Below are 27,369 nucleotides of genomic sequence, written 5' to 3'. Positions count from 1 at the left end.
ATTTCACTTAATCTTCACAACCACGTTGTGATTTAAATAGTAGTACTCACATTTTATGGATGAGAAAACTACGGTTCACAGATGTTACTCCGTTTATAGTAAATAACAGCTGAGATTTCATCCCAAGTCTGGAGGATTCCAAAGCAGCCCTCTGTTTTATAGCATTCGGTACCTGTGGCACTTAGGAATTCTACTAACGACAAGGGTTGTTACTGGTCTCTGTAACTCCATAACTCAGGTTTAGTTATAGAGAAATGCCAAGAAAGTGTTGAAGGATCTGTTTTAGTCTACAAACTTGCATTTTCTTTGGAGGGACAGATAAAAAATTTAAAAAAAGGGAAGAGTTAGGGTTACACTGAGAGATAAGATGAAGAGAAGTTAGCACTTGTGGTATGTCCACTGAGTGCCTGGTAGTGGTGATTTCCCACCAGAAGGGAACCATGGATTCATGATTTAGGCCATGAGTGAAGAAAGCAGGGGCACTGTGCACCTGCTGGTCTCGGGTGCAGTCTGTGCTGGGGCCTCCTGCTAGAGTTGTGCGCTATGCAGTGGGCCGCTCTGTTGCATGGTGAATATCCAGGTGTGTGCCACAATGGGAAGAACAAGCACCTGGTAGGTGTAGCTGTTCTTTTTGGAAAAAAGGAGGAAATGCCTGGAAGCTTAAAAGTCAGAGTTACTAAACAAACAAAAAATAAACTCAATGAAAAATGAGCAAAGGACTTGAATACACATTTCTCCAAAGAAGATATACAAATGCACAGTATCACTAATCACTAGGGAAATGAAAATCAAGACACAATAATATACTATCTCACACTCATTAGGATGGCTGTTCTAAAAAGTGTTGGTAAGGATGTGGGAAAAATTGTAACCCATGTGCAGTGTTGGTGGGAATGTAAAATGGTGCAGTTGCTATGGGAAAAAATGGCTATTACCCCCAAAATTTTAAATACAATTACCATATGGCTCCACATTTCACTTCTGGGTACATGCCCCAAAGAATTCAAAGCAGGGGTCTCAAAGAGATAGTTGTACACCACTGTTCATAGCAGCATTATTCACAGCAGCCAAAAGGTGGAAGCAGCCTGCCTGTCGGAGGATGATAGATAACCAAAATGCCATACATACATACAATAGAATATTACTCAGCCTTAAAAAAGAAGGAAATTCTGGCACAGGCTACACCATGGGTGAACCTTAAGGACATTATGTTAAGTGAAGTAAGCCAGTTACAAAAGGACAAATGCTCTATGATTCTAATTATACGAGGTACAGAGTAGTCAAACTCATAGAGACAAAAAGTAGAATGGTGATTCTAGGGGCCTGGGGAGGAGAGAATGGGAGTTGGTATTTAATGGGTATGGAGTTTTAGTTTGGGATGAATAAAGTTTTGCAGATGAGTAGTGATGGTTGCACAACAGTGTGATTATACTCAATGCCACAGAGCAGTGCACTTAAAAGTGGCCAAGACGGTAAATTTTATGTTATTTTCCCACAATTAAAAAGAGTAACTGTTCCTATAAGCTTTACTGTCTTCTCTTTTTGCCACAAGCTTTTCATGTAAACATGTAATTTTCTTGATCAATAAATATTAAGGGAAAAAAGTCATCTGTCATTTAAGAATGCTATTTACCAGGCAGAGGAATAAAGTGTTGACTGCTCCTACATCCACGCTTAAAGAATGTCTGAAGCTGTTGCCCTACAAGTAGCCACATTGGGTAGAAATAATTTGGAAAAATGGTGCTGGCAGCCTTTGCATTCAGTCTACTCTGACTTCTCCTTGCTAAACAGCCCCCTCTGAAATTTCTGCAGCTGCTGACTGTGTCAAACCTGTAATGACATTTGTCTTTGTGCTGTTGGATTGTTTGTGTTAAGGTTACTTAGTATAAAACCTCTTATTTTATAAGGTTGGAACTAGCATTTGGTCATTTAATTGAAGAAGTTGGTTAAAGCGAGCATAAAATGTTTTAAGGTAATTTTTAGCGCTTTCCTCATGCTGGATTTTGGGTAGCGGCAGGGAGGGAGAATACGGCGGAAGCATTGCTTCCAAGAAAGGATCTGAGAGGAGCGAAGGGCAGCAGTTTCCAGCATAATATTCTGAGGCCGCTTAAATCATGAACAGCACTGGTATTATAGTTCTTGCCTCAGAACCAGGCTACTAGAGTTTTATCAGCGTCCCTCCCCCCATTTAATACTGTTTTATTAATTAATTTACTTTATCGAAAGTATTCAATTTCGTTGTCATGGGAGTAACTTTTTCTTTTGTGTTCATATGTTCCTGGTCTATATAAAAGGTAATATAATTTCAGCAAGTACAGTTGGCATTACAGTTGTAATGTTTCACTGTGGTTTGAACCCACCACTCAGCAGGTGGGGTTAGCGATGTGCTGCTATGCTGTTGGGGACCTCACAGTACCCTGGACGTCACTGGTGTATTTTACAGAAGGAATGGAGATGTTTGGGAGAATGTTTCTGGTTTTATCATACCTTGGTGGCTTAGTATTCATTAAGTACTCTCCTGTCATAAACGTTTGTTCTGCTTCCTGTTATTTGCTGCTTTTCAGTAGTTTATCAAAGAAGATGTTATGCCAGTAGCCTTTTCTGTTTGAGGCTGTGGTCTCCTGAGGTCGGCCGAGAGGCCTGTTTATGGTTTCCTTTAAGTTCCTTCACTTGAATCGGTTGTTGCAGAGAACTCTGGGCCTCATCCCTGGGAGATGGATTATCTTTCACTGCCCCAGTGCTGTGAAGTAGGCACAATTGTATTTTTCTGGGTGAGCTAAATACTGGGAGTGCAGGAAGCCAAGATGGTAAAGCAGGAACAGGAAAAGTGGGAAGAGGGAGGGATGACTATTGTCAGAGACAGCCAGGACTAGACAGGACCCGCAGTGGGTGTGTAATCCCGCTGTAATTACCACAGCCAGCCTAACATGAAACCATCCCTCCCCTTCTCACTTTATATTGGAATTGTGCCTTCTGGCAAAAGGTAAAAGCTCTTTCCTTTTGTATGCTATTTATAACAGAGCATCATATGTGATTCGAGCGGACCTTCAAAAATAGATGGGTAGTAGTTAAGAGGTGATTTTGTTTTTTGTTTTTGTTTTTTTAACCTAGGGGCTGTTCTTGCTCAGTCTGCTCTGGTATGTCCCCATAAATTGTAATTAAAACTTGTTATATCTTATGTGTTTAAAAACATCAATCTTGAGTTTAAAATTACGATGCCAAACTTTGATAAGTCACAGCTTCTATTTTTGATATTAGATGCATAAACTTAAAACATTTATGTGTAAAGAGTATTCTGATTCCAGAGAAAAGACCCCTCCTTCCCCTCCTTCCTTCTTTCCTTTCCCTCCCTCCCTCCCTCCCTCCCTCCCTTCCTTCCTTCCTTCCTTCCTTCCTTTCTTTTTCCCCTCTCTCTCTCTCTCTCTCTCTCTCTCTCTTGTTTTTGCTTGGCAAGTTGCTCAATTTTTAAAGTATGGTACCCAGTTACCTTTATATGGAATATTAGGAAAGTGGAAACTTCCAGAATATCTTGGCCAGTCCCCTACACACAGACAAACACACACACACACACACACACTCTCTCTCTCTTTCCTTACTATCTTTCCTCTTGCAGCTATTAGATGTTACATATGTTCATGGGGTATAAACTAATATTAAATTTGGCCTAAGCTTCAGAAAAATCACAATGCATTAACAAGTAATTTTCTTGGAATGTCCAAAATTTTACATGCCATTCTTTCCTTCTGTTAGCATGTTTGATTGATTGTATGAAGAAACTTCTTATGTCTTACCTTACTTTTTTCTACCTGTATCCTTACATCTGTTTCTGTATTATGCAGAGGGAACCAGTTCTTCCAGGCCCTTCCACCTTGGTGTTAGCAGATGTGGAGAGAGTACAGAACCTGCTTTAACCTGCTTTGAGGTGGCTGGCTTTCTTTCCCATCACTGGAAGGTTGATGTGGCAGGGAAGCCCATAAAGCTAAATTAAACAAGGCCACATCAAGGCTGTGTCAGGGCAATAAACTAGACAGGGAGGGCTGCTGGGTGCCATGTCAGATGAGCACACGTGGGCCTGTGGGAGAGGAAGAGTAACTAAAATACTTGAGGAGTCTGAACTATGCTGTATAATTTTCCATGAGCATAAGTGACTATATGTAAGACTGTTGTTTATTTTCACAGAATACAAGTGTGCCACCAGTTCTGTATTAGTAGGTGGCATTTCTGTCCTCTTGAGAGAGTCATTGCTTGAAAAGCCTGACATGGGTGTGTGTGTGTGTCTGTTGATCAAATAATAAACTAGTTGTTTTTGAGTGAAAGCAAACACAGTGCCTTTGTTTTTGAAGACAGTAACACACAAGTATATCTCAGATTTTATAAAATACTGAATTTTTACCAGAATTTCCTAGGCTGTTGTGTTTTTTTTGGTGTGTGTGTGTGTGTTTTTTTTATTATTGACATGCAGAAGTGAAATACTGATCTTGCTCTGCCATGACTGGTGTAGGTGAAGTAGAAACACCAGCAGCATGAGGGAGCCCAGGCCCTCCACTCTTGCTTAGTCTCCTTGCTCTGCATCCGACCTTCTGCACCTCTCATATCTGGTCTCTGGGTACCATGATCTTGCTGTCGGCTTCTGTTTCTTTATGCTGTACATCCCTTAGGCCCACGCAGAGCTTCACTTTCTTTTCTGAGGCTTCAGAAATTCTGACTGACAAAAGTAAATAGTTCTAGGCTGTACTTGAGGCCAGTTATATGTGTGTGTGTGGGGGGGGGGGGGTATGAGTATGAGAGAGAAAGAGAGAACTAAATGAACAAGTCTTTGATGCTTTTCTTAGGAGAATTTTAAGTACTCTGGCTGTTTCTCCTCTTGTAATGCAAAGGCTGTAGTCCTATGTGTAAGTACACTTGTTTTCCAGCTAATTGTTAGAGAAAGTCTGTGTGAGGCTAGGGATTTAATCAGCTGTAGGATGATAAAACAGTGAGGGATAGCAGGAAACAGATTGCATAATATGGAGGCATTGCCTTTGTAATTTTCCAAAGAATTTGGAAAGGCAAGCCTTTATAAATAAGAAAGTTGAATATGGGTAGTTTAGTGTTTGGGTATGAAGCAGTGTTACTAATTGCACATACAACCTTGAGCCAGGAGGCTAGCAAAAAAGGCCTCTGAGCAGCCCAAATGGACATACAGAATTTCAGTGTAAGCACTTGGGATATGTGAGAAGAGCAGTCATAAAGTGGGAGCCAGCAGTCTGCGACTGCATTAGTCCTTGAGGACATCTTTATGAATATCATTTATTATACTCTCGCCTAGCTTTTAATGACAATGACTCAAGGCCATCAAGCAGAATATTCACTGTTTATTTGATTTTTGACAAGGCAGGGCAAGTTATGGTATATTCAGAAGTATTAAAATGAAAGTTATTGCCCAAAGAATAAGTTAGAATAAGTTCTGAAGCTGAGTAATCCAGAATATCACGTGATCCTCAGGTTTAAGAATGCCAGGATATTATTGTTAACAGCGACAGGATTTAAAATGTTCCAGGAAATGCCACAGGCTCTAAGTGGGACAAGAGAAGGTACCCACAGTAAGTCCTAGTGGTGGTGAGTGTGCCGGTGGTGTGCCTCAGGGAGAAAGTGGGGGCAGAAAATAGTCAGGTGGCTGCTGTCGTAGTTAAGGGGGAAGCAGGAAGTTAAGGTCAAGAACCTGAACCTAGGTAGTGACATGAGGCATGGAGAGGAAGGGATGGATGCAGGAGAGATACTGTGAAGCCTGCAGGGTGAAGTGATTAACTGGACATGGTTGATAAGAGGGAGGGAAGATTTAAAAGTGACTCCAGGTTTTGCAGTTTTTCAGTCTGGGAGAATTGTGGTTTACTACCACGGAAACGGGCCAGGCCAGCCGATTCTGCAGGGAAGGAGGCTTTGTTTCCGGGATGCTGAGTTGAGGAGCTGACGAGAGACCTAGCAGGCCTTTGGACGTGAGGGCCTGGAGCCCTAAGAGGCTCTTTTCAGCAAAGACAGGCATGCTTTCATTGTTGCCCTGGAAAGTGTTTAATAATCATTGGTTGGTTTGTAGCTCTTTTAAGATTTGTGGGATGATTAGGTTTGCTTGAAAACAAACAAAGTGAAAAGTCAGTAATTAGACCTATTTATGCACTTGGAGAGTGGGAACAGAAGCTGAGGCAGGCATGCTTGCCCGACATCACTGTAAAGTCTCTGGTTTTCTCTTGAAATAATATCATGTAAAATCTACATTCTACTCCATGATGTTTATTTTCATATAATTTTTATAAAACTATTCATGATTGCCATCAATCCAAAATGAAGAGTTTCCTACCATGTTTGTCTTGTGGTTTTGCTGGGCTCTTCTTGGTTCTGTGTAGGTGTGCTTTGCTCTTGACTGAGCTGCAAAGGGAAATCTAATTTCCTGCCAGCAATATGACAGCTCTTTTGGTACATCATTGAATGCTTTTGCAGTTATTTCCATGATCTTTAAACAAATAACCTAAATTATCAGAGCATTATGAAATGCTCTTAGGAAAGCAAGATAGTATAGCTCATGTTATTAGGACTTTTTTTGTGGCTGGGTTTGTAATAGGACAATAGGGAATGTCTAAAGTGACTAGTTAAGTCTTCCATTTTTATAGAAAATAGTGCTTTTTATCAAAATGGCTAATGAATAATTGCAGATACTGTCATTTAAGGGTTTAAGAGTCCAAATGCTTAAATTGGTGGATGTGAAGGAAGTCAAACCTTAGGTGACTTGAAATGGGGGGGACATCTGTTACTGTAAACAATAAATAAAAGTAAAAAATAATTACTACCCTGCTAATTAATAAGCACACTGCTTTTTCCTGGAGTGAGACATTTTCTTTCTCAGTAAAGAAATTATAAAAATAACAACCCCCCCCCCCCCCGTCTGGATATAATCAGCTTGGATTCCTATAGCCAAGGGGAAGATTTTGTTATTATAAACTTAAGCATACGTTTTTCTAATCAGTGTGATTAAATCAGACCCGTCTTTTCTGTGCTGCAACTTTGTTTCCAGTGAATGCTGCAGAAACAGGAAACTGAACGCAAGGGGAGTGTACAGTACTGGCTAAACTTTCTTTCCAGACTTGGAGAGTTTCCCATCTTTCAAAGTGCTGGAGCCTGAAGGCAGTTTAGAGAAGAAGCATTTTCTCAGGCATAACTTACTGCATCTCTAATGATTATTTTTCAGAGAAAAACTGTAATTTACTATTGCATTTGTGCTCCATGGACATTGATGTGTTACAGTTGATTTATTGCTGATGTTCTGTTAGTATAAATGATTTTTCATAATTTTTTCAGATCACATCACTTTTTTTCCTTGGGAAACTAAATTACAGTTTGCTGTCCTTTCCTAAGTGACTTACATTTGCCCCTTCTCACTTTCTTCTAACCTACGCCCCCCACCTTTTTATTGGTGTATTCTGATGACTTCTGTAAACATTGGCTTCCCCAAACCTAAAGTAAAGGAGCACCCATTCATAAAAAAGTTTTAAAAAATGCCTTTCCTTTTACTGTCAAGTTCTGAGTTTAATTTTTTTAAAATAATTCAACAACCCCAATAAGGCTTTTTCTCTTTCTCCTTTTTTTAACCTCTCTTTTAAAAGTAGGTTTTTCCCTGTATTTAATGCTTTGTGAAGGTCACACAAAGAAATTCCCTGCCATTAAGAATAGAATGAGCCATTGGAATAATGGTGACGGGAGCGCAGTTCCATTAGAAAAGCTGTGTAAAGCCTCTCCAGTGAATGTAGATTGTGAGGGGTTCTGCCATGACCCGAGAGCCAGCTAGATTTTTGCATAGAGAAATCAGTTCTGAAAAATTATTTAATGAGAAGTTAACTGGATGAGATTTTGTGAACTAAGAATTATGGCTTTTAGCTACTTTGAAGGCACTTACAAAGAACAAGATACACTTTAAAATTTTTCCTCTGTGACATGGAGATGTTAGCATCTGCCTATGACACAGCGTTGATAGTAAATCACATTTGTTCACTAAGTAGGGCGGATGCAGAGATGGTGGGACATTTCTGTCCTGGAGAGCATCCTCAATCCTGTGTCTCAGCTGATAAGAAGGGTAGTTCACCTGGGGAAGGAGGTAAGGAAGAATATTCCAAGCAGGGAGCGGACATCGGCCAGACGTGAGAGGGTGCTGGTGTGTTTGGAGTCCTGCACGTGGGTCCAGCGTGACTAGAGGGATAGAAAGTTGAAATAGAGCGTGCAGAAAGGTGATGCCACGAAGGTCGGCAGGGATGGGGTCCTGAGCTGCCTTTGCCGCGCTCGGAGTTTAGGTGAGGCAGTATTGCCCAGTGGTTGAGAGGGTGGCTCCTGGCTTTGTCCCTACTCCTAACTTGCTCTGTACTTGGGGTGACTCCCTTGGTCTCTGTTGCCTCATTGGTAAATCATAGCTAATAATTGTACCTACTTCATAGGAATGTTACGATGATTAAACTAGATCAACACCTGAGATCGAGTGCCCAGTAAATGTTAGTTTCTGTTATTGTTGATGATGTAATTATTGATGTTCTGAAGGCTGTGGGGCAATCATTAAAGGATATTAGACAGGAGACTAATGGGCAATAGGCGACATTAGCATTTTAGAAAATTTTCTGGCAAGCAGGGTGGAGGGATGAGGCATGTTGGATTAAGTGTAATGAATAGGTACATTACCACAGTAGTCATCTAGGTAAGACAAATTGGGGGCCTCACTAAAGCAGCTGCAGGGAGAGTGGAGGGAGGAAACGATGGATGGATTAGAGAGATTGAGAATAGACGTTTGGCAGGTGATTAATTTGATATGAAAAAACTAAGTGTCCAGATAACTGCAGGCTTTAGATTTGAGTAACAAATGGGAAAACCAGAGAGGAGCAGCACCTTGTAGGATATAAAAAGATGGTGAGCTTAATTTGGATTTCATGTGTTTGTGAGTCTTCCCCATAGAGAGGTCCAGCGGCCTGTGGGGTCCTGGTTTATGGTTCAGGAGCAATCCGGGCTGATCTTGAGATGTGGAAGACGTGAGTGAATTTATGGAAGTGAGTAGCTGAGATAACAGAGGAGCCCGAGAAGCCAGACCTGGAAACCACCACATTAATAGATGCCCCCCCCTCTCCCCGCAATTTACAGAACTTGTTGTTGGGGCTTCTACAAGAAGAAACCCCATAAAGAAGATTGAAAAGAGTCTGGAAAAGTAGAAGAGAAAACCAGGGGAGAGGAATGCTACAGAAATTGGAATGGAGTTGGGTGGGGCAGGGAAGAGTGGTTCAAGAGTGAGTGTGTTATGGAATAGCGGGGGCCAGTACATGGGGGGTAACGGACAGAGTCAGCGGGGGCCAGTACATGGGGGGTAACGGACAGAGTCAGCGGGGGCCAGTACATGGGGGGTAACGGACAGAGTCAGCGGGGGCCAGTACATGGGAGGTAACGGACAGAGTCAGCGGGGGCCAGTACATGGGGGGTAATGGACAGAGTCAGCGGGGGCCAGTACATGGGAGGTAACGGACAGAGTCAGGTGCTCTTCAAGGAAACTTGGCTCTGAGGGGAAGGAGAGACTCTCATTTATCAACTTGGTTCCCAGGACCCTACCCACAGTTTATAAAGCAAAGGTATAACTTGTGATTACTTTTGTGACAAACCTAAAGTAATGGATTTTGTTAAACTGCATCATTAAAAGTAAACTCCAAGTTTGTAAAATATTCAGAGAACCCTAATAATAATGCTAAATGCAAAGTGCCAGTCACTGCGCTTTACAGCACACTAATGAGGGCAGGGAAGACACTGAGACAAGAGGTCAGTGGAGGAAGTGAGAGGCAGTCAGGATTCTGGGCTGCCTGGCTCCAGAATCCATGCTTTTGAAGCATTGTGCTGTGTTGCTTCCATACTGAATTCATAGTTAAAAGAAGGACTTTGAACCTAGTAGAGAAAAGGAAGGAATCTTTCAAGCATAGCTTTAACCTTCATTCCTTTCCCTGGCAAGGTCCTGGCTCTCTTTGTGTTGTGTTGTTTTGCCAGATAGCTTGTGAACTTGGCTGAACTTTGTAGATGGAAGTATTTGAATGTTGGAAAATAGGGAAGAGTTGAAGGTTATCAGAACAGAAAAAGTGCAGCTCTTTTTTCTGGAGCACCATCAGGTGCCTTTAGGTAGAATGTGCCAGGGACTCTGTCCATAAGCAAGGAGAAGAGAAAGCCTTTGAACATGATTATACGTTGTGAAAATTTGTTAAAAACATCAACAAAGCGCTGTTTTGGTCAGCCATCACTGGAAGCTAGGCATGAACTTGTTAAGAATTTGCAGAACACTGTTGGTTACTGTTTGTGTATGGATTACGTATTGTCATCTGGATTGTTATTTGCTCGGGAAGAGAAGTCCTGTTTTCAGTTTCTTTTGTAATCCAAGCTCCAGTTGCCGTTTTTTAGACTTCTGTATATGTGCAGGTGGTCTGTGAATGTTGACCAAGTGGGATACAAGGTAAAGAAAGCTAATACGTACAGTTAGTACTTTCCAGTCTGCTTTTGTGCAACTGAGACCGTTTCATCATCACAAAACATGTCTTCAAGGTTACCCAGCCATTCATTGTGTGACCTATTCTTGAGGCCGCCATGTGTCACGTGTTGGACTTCTCTGCTGCAGATGCTGTCGTTGGTGCTCAGGATTCCGCAAAGGACAAAACAAAGGTCTGTGTCCCCACAAAGCTTACATCCCTGTGGGGCCAGGAGACAATCAGTATCATGCAGAAGTAAATGATATGCTGTAATAAGTGATGGGTGCTGTGGAAAAAAGCAAAAGTAGGGCAGGGTAAAGGGTGTCATCACACAGGGGGAAGACAGGTTGTGGTGTTAGAAGTAGGGTGGTCAGGGCAGGCCTCGTTGCTATTTGAACAAAGACCTGCAGGAGCCAAGGGGAGAAGCCAAGTGGCTAATTAACTGTGATGCTTGTCACCCCCTCTTCTTTTATTACCACTCTTCATCCTGTTGTAGGTAGACCGTGATTAATTCGCGTCCCTGTTTGACTCCACCAGTTACAAGTTGCAGTCTGATGGCTTATTGAGCATGCATTGTGGAATTTCGAAGTATCCCCCTCTATCCTCTCTCTGCCACCACAATCAGAGCACATAAATTAAAGCTTTAGCAGCATTTGTATTAAGTAATGTAATTTATTTGAGCCAACTCTATAGTTTTTGTGCTTTATTTTTAGTAAGCGCAGTTTTCATGTTTTAAAACTTGCTCTAAAGTTATTAATATTAGAGAACGTACAGTAGTGGCATCAACTTATTTTTTGCCTGAAGACTGATTATGCGTAGTGCATGCAAACTCTCACATCTTTCATTACAGCATCTTTCATTATATGCAGTTACAGTTGTTCTCGTGGGGGTGGTGAAGTGCGGGTGGCTGGAGAATGAGGGATTCCTCCAGGGAAGCATGTAAGAAGAGGGAAAGGTCTCTATTGTGAAAGACCCTCTCGGTTTTGATATTTGTCTTCTTTCCAATTATTTGCTTTATTGTTTAGAGAATCTGTCTTATTTCCTTATGATCCTAGTAATAACGTACTGAGATATAGGGCCTACCTTTCTAGAGTGCCTTGAAGGTATTGGGTACTGAGCTGTCTTCTCTAGCTGCATTCTTTGCCTGACTTAGTAGTGGGTCTTTGTAAACACTAGTAACAGAGTTAAGGATCTCTTGTCACTGGTGGTAGTAGATGTGCGAACAGAGAGAAATTCAGCTGGAGTTTATTTTATAAAGTCTTTTTATTGTCTATTTTCACTTAACCAAAAATTTCCCTTCTTGGTATTTGTGCATAGTAAGCTGAATAAAGAGAGTTGAATTAAAGCTAATTTCTAATACAATTATCCAGAGCAATTAATCTTAACTGTAGGTTTGCCAGTGTGACATGTTTCACATGGTAGGTTTGGTTTGGAGCCAAAGAGATGCATGAACAAAAACTGTTTTTATGTAACATACAGCTTCACTACCAAAATTACTCATTTGGACAAGTGAGACAAATGTGTCAAAAGGTAATTATAAAGTACTTGGATAATTTAGTGTTTGGGATCAGCTACTTGGGTAAGTGTGCCAATGTTTATTTTAAAAATGGGATCCCAGGTCTCTGGAGTCAGCTGACTTGTGCAGTCTGTTGTAAAACTGCAGAATGAACCTAAAGGATTACACCGTAGTTCTTACTTTTCTAAAACAATTAGTAAAATGAAGATCTGCTGTTTGTATCGATGATCATATTTACTAAGCCTAAGAGCTTAGTAAATTTCAAAATATTTATGTTAGTTTTATATCCTGATTTAAAAAATTTGACAGCACTATACTTTGTAAAATAAATTATGTAAAAATTATGTTGTTGCTAATTTTGCTTATAGCAGGCTGATGGGAGGAGTACATTTCTGTGGTGCGCTCAGATATCTTTAGTTATTATAGCTTACTGTCTAATAAAAAGCTCACTTTATTGAATGCTTGCTGTGCTGCCTGACATTGTTCTAAATGCTTTACATGTGTCTCATTTCATTCTCACAACAATCTGGTTTGATGTAATCTTCCTTTTACAGTTAAGGAAATTGAGTCACAGAGAGGTTAAGTCTATTCATTCATTTTATTCAGTAACTACGCTTTGAGTTTATACTATGTGCCAACCATTGTTCTAGGTGCTGTGACTACCGCATTGACAAAGACATTAAAACAAAGCAGGACAAAAAAATTCTATCGGTAGGGAGTTGTGAAGGAACCTGCCCAGAGTTGCACGGTTCCCAAGGACAGAGCTGGGATTTGGATAGTCTGACCCCACAGCCCATGCTCTTCACCCCTAAGCTGGGGGGATGTCCTGTGCATTTTTAGGTCTATACTTTCGATTCTTTCTTACCAAGTCCTGGGTATTTGCCTTCTTTCAGCATGTTAACACATTTTTCTCACCTGTTTCTTGGCTTTTCCCATAGTCCATCTCTTCTGTTTACCTTTCATCTCACACTCACATTCGTGTACACGGGCCATCATTCCTAGCCTCCAGGACACTGTTTTCTGTGTGGTGGTGTGCTTTATGTTTGTGCCCTTTATATTTTTATTCCCTCGCTCGCTCCTCCCCTTCTTTTCCTCTCACCTCCCTTTTCCTTCATTCCCCCGACTGCCTTCCTGCCTTGCCAGAGTGGGCGCTAGCATCGAGAGCTAAGGACGGGCCAGGGGATCGAGCAGGAGGAGATGGGAGCTGCGCTCCTCCAGTTGTTGATGGGAACAGACACCCAGAGAAAAGAATGGCAAACTCACCATGGTTAGGGGAGGGCGGACTGCGTGCCCAGGCAGAGGCTGAGTGGTGGGTCTGCTGGACTGAGGAGTGAGTCTCAATAGCAGGAGAGCTGCTGAGCTAACCCAGCAAGCAAGTGAGAGCAGACCCCAAGTCTCCTTGGAGGGGGCACATTGGGGAAGGGGGCAGATTAGATTACATAGAAGGCAGGAAGAGTGGAGCCAGCGCGGGGGAATTAATCCCCTCCCAAAAAGGACAGGACTCTACTTAATTTGGGTGCTTGAAACTGTTCTTACCATTGCAGTTACAGTATTTGTGGCTCTAGAGCATCATACAGCAAACTTAAATAGGTGGAGAGAGCAGCAAGACATGGACTACAAAATGCAGCTGAATTCAAATAACTGTTTCTAATCTCTTAATTAGGGCTCAGTATCTTAGATAAAGTTAGCACTGAAATGCTGGTTGAATTGAAAGTAATTTGGCCTTGTTCTGTAACTTAAAAAAAATGCACATGTGAATGTTTCATCCATCTCTCTACTGTGGGCCAGTGCACGGGAGTGTAAATGAAGATTCGAGACAATGCCCTCTGTAGGGGGAACTTAGGCAGACAATTGAGAAATTCTAAAGTTGTCTACGGAGTATAAACCAAGTAGAAACCTACCAATTATGCCTTATATTTCTACCAGCAGTGTCTAAGAGTTTGTGTTCCTCCACATCCTTGCCAACACTTTGTGTTGGTCTTAAGTTCAGCCATTCTGGTTGGGGAGTCCAGTCTTATAGAATCCAAATGAAAAATTGGATTGAGATAGGAGTTCAGAAAAGGCATTTCAGGCAGGAAGAATAGCAGGGTTGAAGGCAGGGCAAGTGTGGGAAGGATCTAAGTGTAGAGAAAAGAGACCCAGTGAGGATTGGATATAAGGTGAGTCTCAGAAGGTGAATTTGCAGAGTATGCTGAAGAATGGAGAATGCATACTCCCTGAGCCTTAATAATTTATAATTCTGTTTTTATTTATTTTATGCCTTAAAACTGTTTCTTAAATAGAGTCAGATTTAAAAGTAATGTCCAAATGTTTAGGTTTGGAAGAGTATGTTCTCTGATATACTAAGGATTCACATTGCTGTTAACACTTTGCATACTAGAAATTTTAATTTTAAAAATTTGTCTGCTCATCGTTAGTTTTCTAAATCAAGTTGTGTTTCCATTGTTTTTCTAATTGCAATGAATGCTGCCACAAACATTTTTGTGCAACTTTTAGTGCACTACCACGTGTATTTTTGTTGGGTAAATCTCTAGGAATGGAATGGGTGAGTCCTAGTATGTTCATGTTTTAACTTCAGTAGATCTTGCCAACAGTTCCACAGAGGTTGTTTATGTTTCTGCCAGCAATGTATAAGGGTTTATATTGCTCCACAACCTTGCCAACACTTCGTATTGGTCTTAAGTTCAGCCATTCTGGTTGGTGTATAGTATGATCTCATTGTGATTTTAATTTGTATTTCCCAATAACTAAGGTTGAGTACTTTTCATATGTTTATTGGCTCTGTAGATATATGTGTGAGAAACATGAGGGGAGGGGGTTGTTTTTTTACATAGTTGTTTTTTAAAAAATGTTGTTTTTAGTAATTTATATAAGTTCTTTTAATATATTCTGGATATGAGCCCTTAGCTAGTTAGATATGTTACATTTATCTTTTTTCATTCTGTGTCTTGCTTTTTTCACTCTCTTAATGGTGTCTTTTGATGGCAGACATTCTGAGTTTTGACGTGTTCTAATATGTCCACTTTTTCTTTGTGATGGCTCCTTTTGGTGTCCTATTTGAGAAATCTTTGCCTATGTTAAGGTCATAGAGGTATTCTCCAATGTTAATGTCTACTTATGGTGTGAGGTAGAGATTAAGATTCTTCTTTTCATCTCCCTTCAAATGGATAGCCAGAATTGCTTTTTTTTAAAGTTTCAAATCATAGGAAATAAAATATTTCAAAATGTTTTATCTAATTCAGCCTCTCCTGCAAATCATTTTAAATGACTTTAAACTTTCTTAATAGAAATAATGATGGCTCTATTTCTGCTAGTTTATAGTATCCTGAATTACAAACAAACTGGCTTTTCTGCACAAGCATCCTTTCTTTCATCTGTCTGTGGAGAAAACAAAACAAAAACTTAAGCTCAAGAGTTTTACTTAGTGTCTTTACCCTCAGCAGTCATGTCTTTTTGTTGAACACAAGAAATATCCTCTACCTTTGAGGTCATCATTGGGTCTGTTTCTGCATACATAGAAGAATGGAGGGTTGGTAGATAAAATTTACATATGTCTACCAGGAAAACCAGTAATTTTTTTTACCTGACTCCTTTCTATTTCTCCCTTCTAGACTGCTTTCTCATAGTGACTCCAAAAAGGATTTATTGATAGATTCAGAAAGCAAGTTATTTCATGTGATTTCTTTCTAGTATTTGTTTATACTTCTTTCTGCTTTCCCCAATTTTAGGAATAAGGTATAAAAATGGTTTTAGCAGTGGGACTGGTGAGCAAGCATATTATACCCTCAGAATAGCCTCTTATTTGGTTAATTGATACTTTAGGAGAGCGTGGTCATTTGAATTGGTGGTAAGATTTTGAGGAAACCCCTTTCTTCTGAAAGATAGATAATATTTCCAAGGCAAACATTCAGTAGGGCAATAAAAAGATGATAAAAATTTCAAAGTGTGTTGTGTGTACACTACTTCTGTCTGTAGTTGGACTATCTAACTGTTTGCAATGTTGAATCTATGAGGATTAGCTTAACATCTGTTTTGAAATTCATAATTTCCTATTTATCTAAACAGAGCTTTGCCTTCAGATCTTAGTATGAGATTATATTCTTTAACTCTAAAGCTCTTAAGTATAGTTTTATTTTCCCTATAAATTTGTTGGGATTATGTGAGCTGAAGTGTTGTCTAAAGGAGATAAGATAAAGATAGAAGCTCTTTGAGGAAACTGCAAGAAATAAAAACCTTGAACACTCAATTCATCAGGAATTAGTTTAAATCAGTATGTTATTTTCCCAAAAGTTGTTAGCTTTTAGTTTAAAATCCTTTTTCTTAATAAAATTGCCCTCACTCCCTTTCATAATGAAATCTTCTGGTTTAGTGAAAGATGAATATGTTAATCAGGTTTTCTTTCTTCAAATTAATAATCTTTAGGATTTTATTATAGTATGTAACCACAAAATTATTTTCTTTGTTATTATATGAAAAGGAAACTCTCACATCTTTATAACATAGTAATTGGCAAAATATAAGAGAGAGTGACGATCCAGGAGAGTCCTTATTAATCATAATCAATCTTAGTGTGTCTAGGAAGCTATATTTCCCATTGATTATACTATTTACTCTAAAACTTGAGGACACAAAATTAAAGGGTGAGGTTAACATTTTATGTCAATTTCAATTGTATGCATTAAGCATTTGTTCTAAGGCTTATGATTTCTGGGGTAGAATCATTAATAAGAAGATGCCATCGTTGCACCCACATAGTTTATAAACCAAAGTGGAATTAAGACGTTTGTATCTGGACTGTTCTAAGGTGAGCATCTAGAAATAACTGATTGAGTGGTGTGTTCTAGAATTCTATTTCTGCTGTGTGGGAGGATGGGAGAGTCCCAGGAGAGTCTCGTGTATAAGGTGACAGACATACTAGGATGACTCCAGCGTGCGCGCACTTTCAGAAGTGAGCAACATTTGTCCTTCTGTCAGGACTGGAGAAGTTTCCTCTCTGGTTTAACCTGCAAACCCAGATGCAGATAGTCAGAGGCTGATCAACGGGAGCTGAGTGAGCGAAAAACACTCATTCTTCTAAACCTGGGGTAAAAAAAAGCTAGTTATATGACTAAAAAGTTAATAATGCCACCCTAAAGGAGTCTGTCATTGTTAATAGTGACAAATGTAGAATGAAAGGTTTTATGGAATTCATCATAAAATATGGATGGATTTTGTCCTATTTGTAGTCTCTTAGATCATTTTATGCTTGTCTTTGATCACTGTAGTATATAATTTGATATTTATAACTAGTTTTTCTGTGCTCCTAAAAGTACAAAAAGTGTTAAACTTAATATTTTGTGTGAATGATGGACAAGTTATGTAATAGGCTTGATTGGTTGTGTATCCACACTTCTTTCTGAAAAGTCTTTCAGCTAAACTCTTCTTCAGCTTATATTGCCTTTATATCTTAGGTAATTGGGGAAGTTTTTAAAATATCCAGCTTATTATTAGAAAATACCATATATAAATTGAATTTTACCCATCCCTAGAAATGGTTGTTATTTTCTTATCTCCAGTTGTTTCAGTTAATTTGTTTAGACTTTATTGAATGTCTGCCATGTGCGGTCTAGGTCCTCTGATAATACAGAGGTGAATGGCACCATTTTTGCTCTTGAACTAACAAAAGATAGGTTAATAATAATGAAAGTGTATGCTAAATAAGTATGTTCTGTTTACTGTTTCACAGCTAATGTGCAAATTGTTTGTACATGTGTTGGCATTTTAGTTCCTCATCCAGTGGTTTATTTAATTGATGAATGCTAGCTTTACTTGGAGGTAGCAAAAATATGTAAAATTGTCGAAAAAATACGTAAGACTGTGATAGTCTGCAGGGTTAATCTTCACAGTTTTTCAGTCCTCTTCAAGTGTTAAGAGCTTCTCTTGAAGACAGTTAAGTAAATACTGAGGTTTGTTTAACTTAGAGAGCAGTGAAGTGCTAACACTAGTTAGTCTCCTAACGTACCAATTATTGGACTTGAGCCAAGTCATCGGCCTACTACAGACAAATCACGGACTGCTTTGTGTATCTTTAGTAGTTTGAATTTCCAGATACAGTGCTTAGAGACATGATACTTTTGTCTGCTAGGGCATTGGGCTTTAACATTTAAAAGCCAAAATGTCATATGGTACGTAGCAATATTTTTAGAGCTCTGCTAGCAGGAATTGCTTGATTTTTGTCATGGTGATAATTCACAATTAAGTTTTGTTGTAAACTTAATATACTCACTGCATTGTATTGAAAATACATTATGACAATACTGAAGAAAGTACTGTAAATATTTAATTATCAAATTTTAAAAAAAACAACCTTTAAGACTAAAGAAAATCAGACTTGTTTAGATCAGAGATTAATAGTGTGGCAGGTTCCATCCCAAAATTCTTGTCCACCTAGAACAGGGGTGGGGAACGTCCCATATAGGGCCCTCGAAATCATTTGGTCTGGCCCTGCCAACGCAACTGTAGGTGGGACTCAAAATTCAGTAAATCTAGGAGCTTTTTTCATAGCTAATTTTTAAGTTGATAGTTTTATATGGCCCAAGAATAATATTATAAATACCCAAATGGCCCTTGGCAGAAAAAAGGTTCCCCACCCCTGACTAGAACCTCAGAATGCGATCTTAGCCTCTTTGCAGATGTAATTAGGACGAGGTCCTTATAAGATACAAAGAGATACACACAGAGAAGAAGGTAATATGACAACAGGCAAAGATTCAAATCACGCTGCCACAAGCTAGGGATTACCAAGGATTGCCTACAACCACCAAAAGCCAGGAGAGAGGCATGCGACAGCTTGCCTCTCCTCAGAGCCTCCAGAAGGAACCGGCTTACTGACACCTTGATTTCAAACCTTTAGACTCCAGAACGTGAGAAGATAAGTTTCTTTTGCTTTAAGCTACCCACTTTCTAGTAGTTTGTTATGGCAGATGTAGGCAGCTAATACACATAGTTTACAATTCCAAAACTAATTTTCAGTAAAAGATGCATCATATGCTACTCAGAGCCACTCTATCTGCTTTTCCAACTGTTGCTCAGAGTTACTCCTCTTGAGAACTGGCTGCCAGTGGTATCAGTAAGAGGGGTCCTAGCATCACGTAGCCCTGTCCCTCCCTTGTGACAGAGAGCAGGACCCATCACCGGCCTTTCCTCTTGTATGTCAGAAGGATGGGAAGTTTGGTGCCCTACCAATGCATATTGGTGTTTCCAGTTGTAGAAGTTTGCTCATGGAATATGATAGCAGTTTATTTCAGCTCCAATTAGGGTGATATTTTGACTTGGATATAACGGTGTTAGGGAAATATTTATTAGCCACTGTAACAACCAACCACGCCAATCTTATACTTGAACATAATACATGTTTCCTTTGTTCTCATGATAAAGTCAGTCAGCTCCATTCCAGGTGACTCAGGAACCTGGGCTCCTCTGTCTTGTGGCTTAGCATCCCCTTGAGCATCCTCAGAGAGTTCTCCTGGACCATCTTCATCCCACTGGTCAGTGGAGGAGGAGCCTATAGAGGAGCACGTGTGGTACAGGCATATCTGGAAGTGGCATATATATTTCTGCCCACATTTTGTTGACCAGAATTAGTTGCATGGCTCCAGCTGAATTTTAAGAGAGGCTGAGAAATGTAGTTATTGTGTGTATCCAGGAAGACAAAGTGGGATTGTTGAACATCCTGCCAGTCTCTACCAAAATAGTATATTTAATATATGTTGTTACATATAATGCACAAAGTTTCGGTGCATTCATATTAAAAAATAACTTTTAAAGAATACGTGTTTATTGATTTTAGAGAGAGAGGAAGGGGGAGAGAGAGAAAGAAAGAGAGGCAATCTGTTGGTTGCCTCCCACACACACCCTGACCAGGGATTGAACCAGTGACCTTTTGGTCCAGGGGCCGATGCTCCAACCAAGCCACACCAGCCAGGGCTAAAAAAATCATTTTCGTGTATTTTGGAGTCATGAAGCTTTTATTTTGTTTTCTTATTTTGGATGTAGGATTTAGGTTTTCTGGTGTGTATCCTGAGTCATTCCTCTCAAATTCCCCTGTATTGTTTTGAGTAATGACATTTTATAATTTGTTGCCCTACTAAAATTACAACTTCTCTTTGATAATTGAGGATTGAGAAGTACAGCCTGGAATCATGTTCCATTACAGTACAACACACTGCTTTTATACAGCATAGTGAAAAGGAGGAGCTGGCTTTTAGATTTCTGATACAAGGATCCACAGTACCTGGAAATTCATGTTTCTTGAAAGTTTTTGTTCTTGTCACTTTATTTATAGCAAATATTCTTTTTCTACTGTCAGCAAGTTTCAGAGATGTATTTTGTTCTCTAATTTCCAGGGGCACTAAAAGTGATAAATGGACATTATTCCTGTTGTAAATACAAGTCTCTCATTTATCCTGCTCTCTGATTTCTCATGGTGGGATCTTTGTTACCCTTTTGTCATATTACTTTGAGCATGTGTGTGTGTGTAAATTATACACCTGTTACACTTTATGATGAAAATAGAGACAGGTTATTTTTTCAAAGCTCTATCCATACTATAATTAATTCACCTGAATGACTTTCATTTGTCCATTGAAAATACCCCCTTTCCTTTCCTTAAAAAACAAAAAGTATTCCCTATGTTTCTATAAAAGAAGCTTGAAGTATTTGATCCATAGTTTTAGACAAATGTTTTCCTTAATAATTAATATAAACTAAAGATGGTTAATAGCTAGAAAGTTTGTTTTGAGCCACATGTTTTCTCTCCTACCCTATCTGTTTTCCAAACACGTGGCTGTAGATGGTATAGTTTTAGTAATTTGCTGTGTATGCTGAGAAGTGCCTGTTTTCTTTGGCCCAGACATAGCAGTGCATTCATTCCTGTAACAGATACTTGGTGAGCACTTAGTCTGCTCCGGATACTGTGCTGGGCTTTGGACCTGCACATTGGAAAGAACCCTACCTAGTAGAACTTGTTTGGCCTACTCTGCAATCTCTAAGAAGGGGTGGGGTCTGTTGGAGGAATTCCAAAGCCCAGGAAGACTGGAGTTTGGGGTTCTAGAACCCCCTGAAGATCAAAAGACTTGTTGTGAATAAGTGATTTGGTCGCCAAGGACTAAAATCAGTATCCTAGATTTGAAAGACTAATTAAATATGCTTTCATGATAGCAAACACTTAAAATCCATTATAGTCTGTTACAGCTATTTTCATTATATTTGTTTGGATTTTTTTTTTTTTTTTTTAATTCATTGCTAAGTGTTTTGCTACTCCTTATAGTTACAATCAGTTAGTGACTAATGACAGAGTAACCTCTCCCTTTCCTCATTTGGTGCAAGCTGTTCTTGGGGGAGGAGAGGGATGTTGGGAGCAGAGAGGAAAAACAGTATAGAATACTGGACAAAATTAGAATGCTGTTTGTTTATGCACAAATACAAACGTTTTCACCAGAAAAATTACAGAATTTTTTCCTTTTTAAAACTTTTTTAGTCCATTTTCTTTTAATCGGTCTTTAAAAAGTAGTGATTTCACATGTCTTATTCAAACACAGCTACTGGCATCAACCATATGAAGCCTATTTCCATCATGGGTCGAGAATGTGTGTTCATTTTTATGACTAATATAGCTTATTGTGCTATTTTTTTCTTTCACATGTTCTTAGGATGTCTGGAAAGGCTACTCATTCCTCTGGGGAAAGTATTCAGTAGTAGAAACATGCTTATTTTGGCTTATTTTAATTAATAGCTGATTTAGAAGTGCTGGCTAGAAAGAACTGGTAATATTAAAGAGGGATCAGGAGTTGTTTTAAAAAAGCCATGCGCTTTGGTTTAGCAGTTTATAGAATGAGAATTATGAGGAGTTGCGTAAACAAATGATAGCTTATGCAGTATTTTCTGAGTCTTTAAGCTACGAAGACTGACAACTTGGAAAACCGTGTATGATATAGTTTGGAGAGGTTAAAGCAGGGTATAAAATGGTGTGTATGCTGTGATTACAAGGATGTAAATGATTTGTAAATTTAAAAAAATGAAAAAGTTCACTGAAATTATTTAAATACTAGAAAAAAAGTAGGATGGATTATGGTTATTTTGTTGTTTTTTACTTCCTTTCCCTTTAATCTTTGAATAATGGGGCTGTATTTAAAATAACAATTGAAAATAATTTAAGTGGGAACTTTGTGGATTTTGTGTGTGCTTCTGAGGAAGTTTAAAATGAATATACTGAAGTTTCCTATAGGTAAATAAATCATAAGAATGGGCTAGTAATGGGAAGTTTTGTAATTTTTTTTAGAGATTTCCTAATAAGTTGAGATAACCATCTCTTTGGAATGGGTGAGTTGTAGATATTTCTGAGGTGATGGTTGTACAAGATAGTTGAATCTAGACTCAACCTCTTTAATGGAATCAACCTCTTAGGGAACAGGGTTGTCCCCTGAATATTGTCTCATGCAGGAGAGATGAGTGGGAAATAATGTTCTTGGGAAATTGTTTTGCTCTTGAAATCTTTGTTTTTGTTTTGTAAAAGTCAAAATTTAAACACAATCAGTATGTATTATAAAGAGGAAAGTAACCCCCAACCCTGTCTTAAAAAGAAAACTACTGTGGAAAAGAATTTTGGATCAGATTGTGTCCTGTGTAATTGTGTAGACATTGTAACCTTCTCAGGTCATCTTGGCTGAAGTGTTCTTCACAGCAAAGGAAAATGAAATGTAGTTGTTTTTATTGTTGTGTTGTTTGTTTTACTATGTCTTAGGAGAGAGAAATAGTGGTGTGGATTATCCAGAAACCATTCATGCTTGACTGGAATTTTTATTTTGCTATTTACTTATGAATGTGTGTGTGCCTGGCTGGACATCACAACACTCCGAATGAAAGCATCTCACAGCGAAGACTTGACTCAGCTGGAGCTTTGGAGCTGTCTAGCTTCATCACCCTGATTTTCACACCCACCGCGGTGTGTATCACCCCCGACACTTCCGTCTTCATCTGAAGGCAGGAGTGTGTATGCTATTTTGAGAGTAAGTTAGAGTGAGTAGGGGTATACTGGACCTTAGGCATTTTTGGATTTAAGGTTTAGTCATTCCTGAGGCCTGTGACCCAGCATCACTTCAGCAAAGTTCATCTGTGACACCTCACTCCTGGTGGTTTATGCTTTAATGCTCGTGCCTTGGTGACATTATTCTTTGTGGAGAAATACCACAAAATAAAGCCATCTGGGAAAGCAGGTGATGAAAACTCTGACATCTACCAAAGTGATGGTTTTTAGCTAGAAAGTAGGAGTTGTAGGTAACTTAAGAATGTTGAGAGAGACTGAGGACGTCCAGCTTGCCAGTGGGCACTTCTGTATCGCATGTGACTAAAGAGCAATTTTAAAATGGGTGACGTTGAGAAGGACAAGATTTTTGTTTAGAAGTGTGCCCAGTGCCATACTGTGGAAAAGGGAGGCAAGCACAAGGCTGGGTGAAATCTCCATGGTCTATTTGGCGAAAGACAGGTCAGGCCTCTGGATTTTCTTACACGGATGCCAACGAGAAAAAAGGCATCACTTGGGGAGTGGCTACGCTGATGGAGTATTTGGAGAATCCCAAGAAGGACACCCCTGGGACAGAAATGATCTTTGCTGTCATGAAGAAGAGCACAGAAAGGGCAGACTTGATAGCTTATCTCAAAAAGCTACTAATGAGTAATAGTTGGCCACCGCCTTATTACAAATGACTTTTATAATGTGTACCATATTTAAATTGATCTCATACACCAGAATGATTTAAATAGATTGGCTTGTGGTTAAATGAATGTGACCAGCTTTTTGAACTTTGATGATAATTTGCTTTGAGCAAGTGTTATCACTGATTTCCCCTTCTAAAGATATGATTGGACTTGATTCGTAATGTTCAACTTTTTGCAGAGCTGGTGAGTTGCCATCTTAAAACCTGTGGGAGATTGGTTTTACATTTAGATTTATATAACTGGCTGTAGTAATATGTTTAAATACGGAGGGAATCCCTTCACTCTCCTAGACCAGAAGGCCTCGCCCGTTCTTCACGTTGTGTTCATTAGCCTGTGAAAAGGCAAAGGATGGAGATGAGCTGGCAGTGCCCACTTTATCTTTTTGGTCCTAACTATGTCAACTTAATTAAAATTCCCTGTACTTAAACTTTTACTTAATGAAAGGCATTTTAGTGTGGTTTATGTATAATATCAAATAAAGAATATTGAACAATTCTCAAAAAAAAAAAAGTTGAATATTTCAGAAGTTTAACAAACCTGTGGATCTGAAGAAGTCCACCGTCCGTTATAACAGAAATGACAGCAGAAAGTTAGTGAAACTGTTTCAGTGGTTTTTCTAGCCAAGGAAAAGTTTGCTCATCTAATGAGAAAGAAAATTCAAGAGAACGTTGAAAAGGCTCTTACAGTGTGGTCTGAAGTTATGCACAAGAGAAAGGAGACTGTCGTTTCTGAGATGTAGCAGATGGAGAAGTGACCAGACCAGTGAAGGGTGATTTGACATTTTTCAAATGTTTTCTTTGCCAAGTACGAAGTTAAGAAGGGGAGGCCACACCAGCTAACTACATATTGCTCCTGGAAGTGAGCTGAAGGAGCTCGTAAAGCCGGGGAGGTTTATGGTGTCCATGGGTGCACAATGATAAAGAAGCCCACATTCGAAAAAAATACCTTCTCTAAATACACACCAAGAAGAGATGTGAGCATCAGAGAGTCAGACAACTAAGAATTTATTTTGATGATGGAGTCGGGGGGGAACTTTAAAGATGCCTGAGAAATGAATCTAGTTCCTTATGAGGACTGGGGATGAGGGAAGGAAGGAGAAATAAAAAGGTTAGCAACCTGCTTGCTCTTAAGTTCATTCCCAGTTGCCTCTCTCATTTTCTCTCCAACTTGATTCACTTGCTTCTTTGGTCAAGGTTAATCAACCAAATGCTGATATCCCATCTGGTCAAAAAGACATTGTTAATCTAATACTGTAACTCAGTGGGTCTCAAATTGTGGTCCTTGGACCTGCAGCATCAGCAAAATCTCAAGCCCCCACTCAAAATGACTGAATCAGAAACCCTGGGTGGTGGAGCCTACAGTCTGTCTTTAGCAAGCCTTCCAGGTGATTTTGGTGCATGCTAAAGTTGAAGGCCCTCTGCTGTAATTTGTCTTCATTCAGCATTTCCTTTAAGCATTTTGATTTATTATGGTTTACTGTATATTAACACATACTGTCCAGTCATGATAATTGTCTTCATTACTGTGATTTTTCAGATTTGTTAAGTTCATGGCTAATTTTACTATAGTTTATATTACGTTAGCAGTAGTTTTATTGCTAAAATTAATAATACATTGATTTGGTTGATTTTTTTTTTTTTTCCCTTTTAAATTATTTGGACCCTGTAAGAGCCTGAAGGGGTAGCTCACATTTTCCAGGTACTGTTTTAATGAATATTGTAAGGGAAATTATAAGCTCTGGTGGTATGTATTCAAGAATTTAGAGATTAGAGAAAGGTGACATTTCTCGGAGATTAGAGTCTACGGTAAATTGTGAGATATAAATAAACCTAATCAAATTGAGTAGCTGTCAGAAGCAAGATTTACTGGACAGTTGACTATATATTTTTTGATCTGATGCATAAATTAACCCTCCCCAAATCTACTTAGCAGCTGGCTGTCATTTCCATTAGCTAAAAGGGACTAGTCTGAAATCTGTTTCAAAGCTCCTGCCAGCACGCCTTGCTGAGCTTGTTCAGCCTTTCAGCTCTGAGACAAGATTCCCAGGTGCCAGTTCAGTGCTCAGGTCTGTAGGCCTTGTTACGGGGTCATTGAAATCCTTCTGCCAGCTCTTCAAATGACCCTCGGCAAGTAATTTAATTCAGTCTGTCACTGGAGGTAGCCAAGAAGGATTTAAGGATATATGTGCAATCAGAAACATGCTTTAGAGTGTTAGCAGCCTAAGCTCTAAAGGTAGAGGAGGTGAGGTGAGAGTTGAGTATTTTCACTCATTTCTGACAATTTTTAGCTCCAGGGACGTGGTAAATTCTTTCATCAACATTTATGTAGTGATCAGACTTTCTTAGTTGCCATATCATCATGAATATTTTCATTCTCTAAATTTTTGGAAATTGCAAATGCTTAATGCGCTGCTCTCACTCTTGTTTTGACTATTTCTGATGATAATAGACCTTCACTAGTTTATACAAAGCCCTGTAAATACTTTCATAGATTATTTTAGGGAAAAGTAGGTTATTAACATTTTATCATGTTCAGGTAACTAGAACTAAGTGAAATCCACCTAGTAAAGTTGTACTAGTTATTGCACCAAAACTTAGTGGCTTAAAACATCACACATTTATTATCTTACAGTTTCTGTAAGTCAGGAATTCAGGAATGGCTTAGCTGGGTAGTTCCAGCTGGAGACTGTGATGAAGTTCTAGGGGCCAAGTTCTCTGGGTTGGGCCAGCGCCGGAGGATCTGCATCATGTACGGCTTGCGCACTTGGCTGCTGAAAAGAGGACTCAGTTCCTTGCAAGCTGTTCGCAGAAAGATTTGGTTTCTCTCCTTGTTGGCCTTTTCATAGGGTTTCCAGAATGTCATGGTCACATGGCAGCTGGCTTCCCCAGAGGGGGAGTGATCCTAGAGAGAGCAAAGGAGGAAGCTTTGTGACCTTTCCCACCTGGTTTCAGAAGTCCAAGGCAGCCTTCCAGGCTGACACATTGTGCTTGTTAGAAGCAACTCAGCGCAGTCCACGTACAAGGGGAGTGGCATTAGGCTCCACCTCTTGAGGGGAAGAAATTAAAGGAATTTGTAGACCTATTTTTAAACTACTGCAGTGATAGACACTAGGGTATATTTAGCAAAGACATGTAATTGGCACCAACCAAATTTGTACATATTTCTATGTTTTTTCAGCAGTCTTCTAGGTAAAACAGGTGTTTCTGCTACTATATATATGTTCCTGAAAATTCTGAAAAGGTTTTATGAGAAAATGGAGTTGGGGAAGGACAGGACTAAGGAAAATACTAATGGGTACTTCAGGAGATAACTTGGACAGCCTAGGCAGGCAGCATAGTGTGGCTGAAAGTTGAGTTGCCTTAGGAAATACTAAAAATGCTCAATAAAAGAGGAGTGGAAATACTGGCTTAAGGGCATTGAAACAATGCATATACTGTCCTACAGGGCCTCTCTGAATTTCTGACTATATTAATATATTGATATTCAGCGCTTTGAAGGAAAAAATAAGTGAAGAGTAGGTATTAGAAACTGAGTTAAATTAAAAATAACAGCACCTTGTTCCAGCCAAGATGGAGTCCCGGGCTGCATATACTCTCT

The 27,369-nt window shown here is 39.4% G+C and overlaps 1 protein-coding gene and 1 pseudogene across 2 annotated transcripts in view; both read left to right on the top strand.

The window, feature by feature from the left end:
* Positions 1-27,369, top strand: part of PHLPP1 (PH domain and leucine rich repeat protein phosphatase 1) — a 175,966-nt gene that overhangs the window by 52,960 nt on the left and 95,637 nt on the right. The window lies entirely within an intron of this gene.
* LOC308562754 (cytochrome c pseudogene) lies at positions 23,420-23,732 on the top strand (annotated as a pseudogene). The gene has a single exon. The product of its transcript is annotated as a cytochrome c pseudogene (transcript).

The sequence above is a fragment of the Miniopterus schreibersii genome (genome assembly GCF_964146895.1).
Source record: "Miniopterus schreibersii genome assembly, chromosome: 10".
Taxonomy (NCBI): Eukaryota; Metazoa; Chordata; class Mammalia; order Chiroptera; family Miniopteridae; genus Miniopterus; species Miniopterus schreibersii.
The sequence above is the reverse complement of the archived record's forward strand: the minus strand, read 5'-3'. Positions and strand labels throughout refer to the sequence as shown.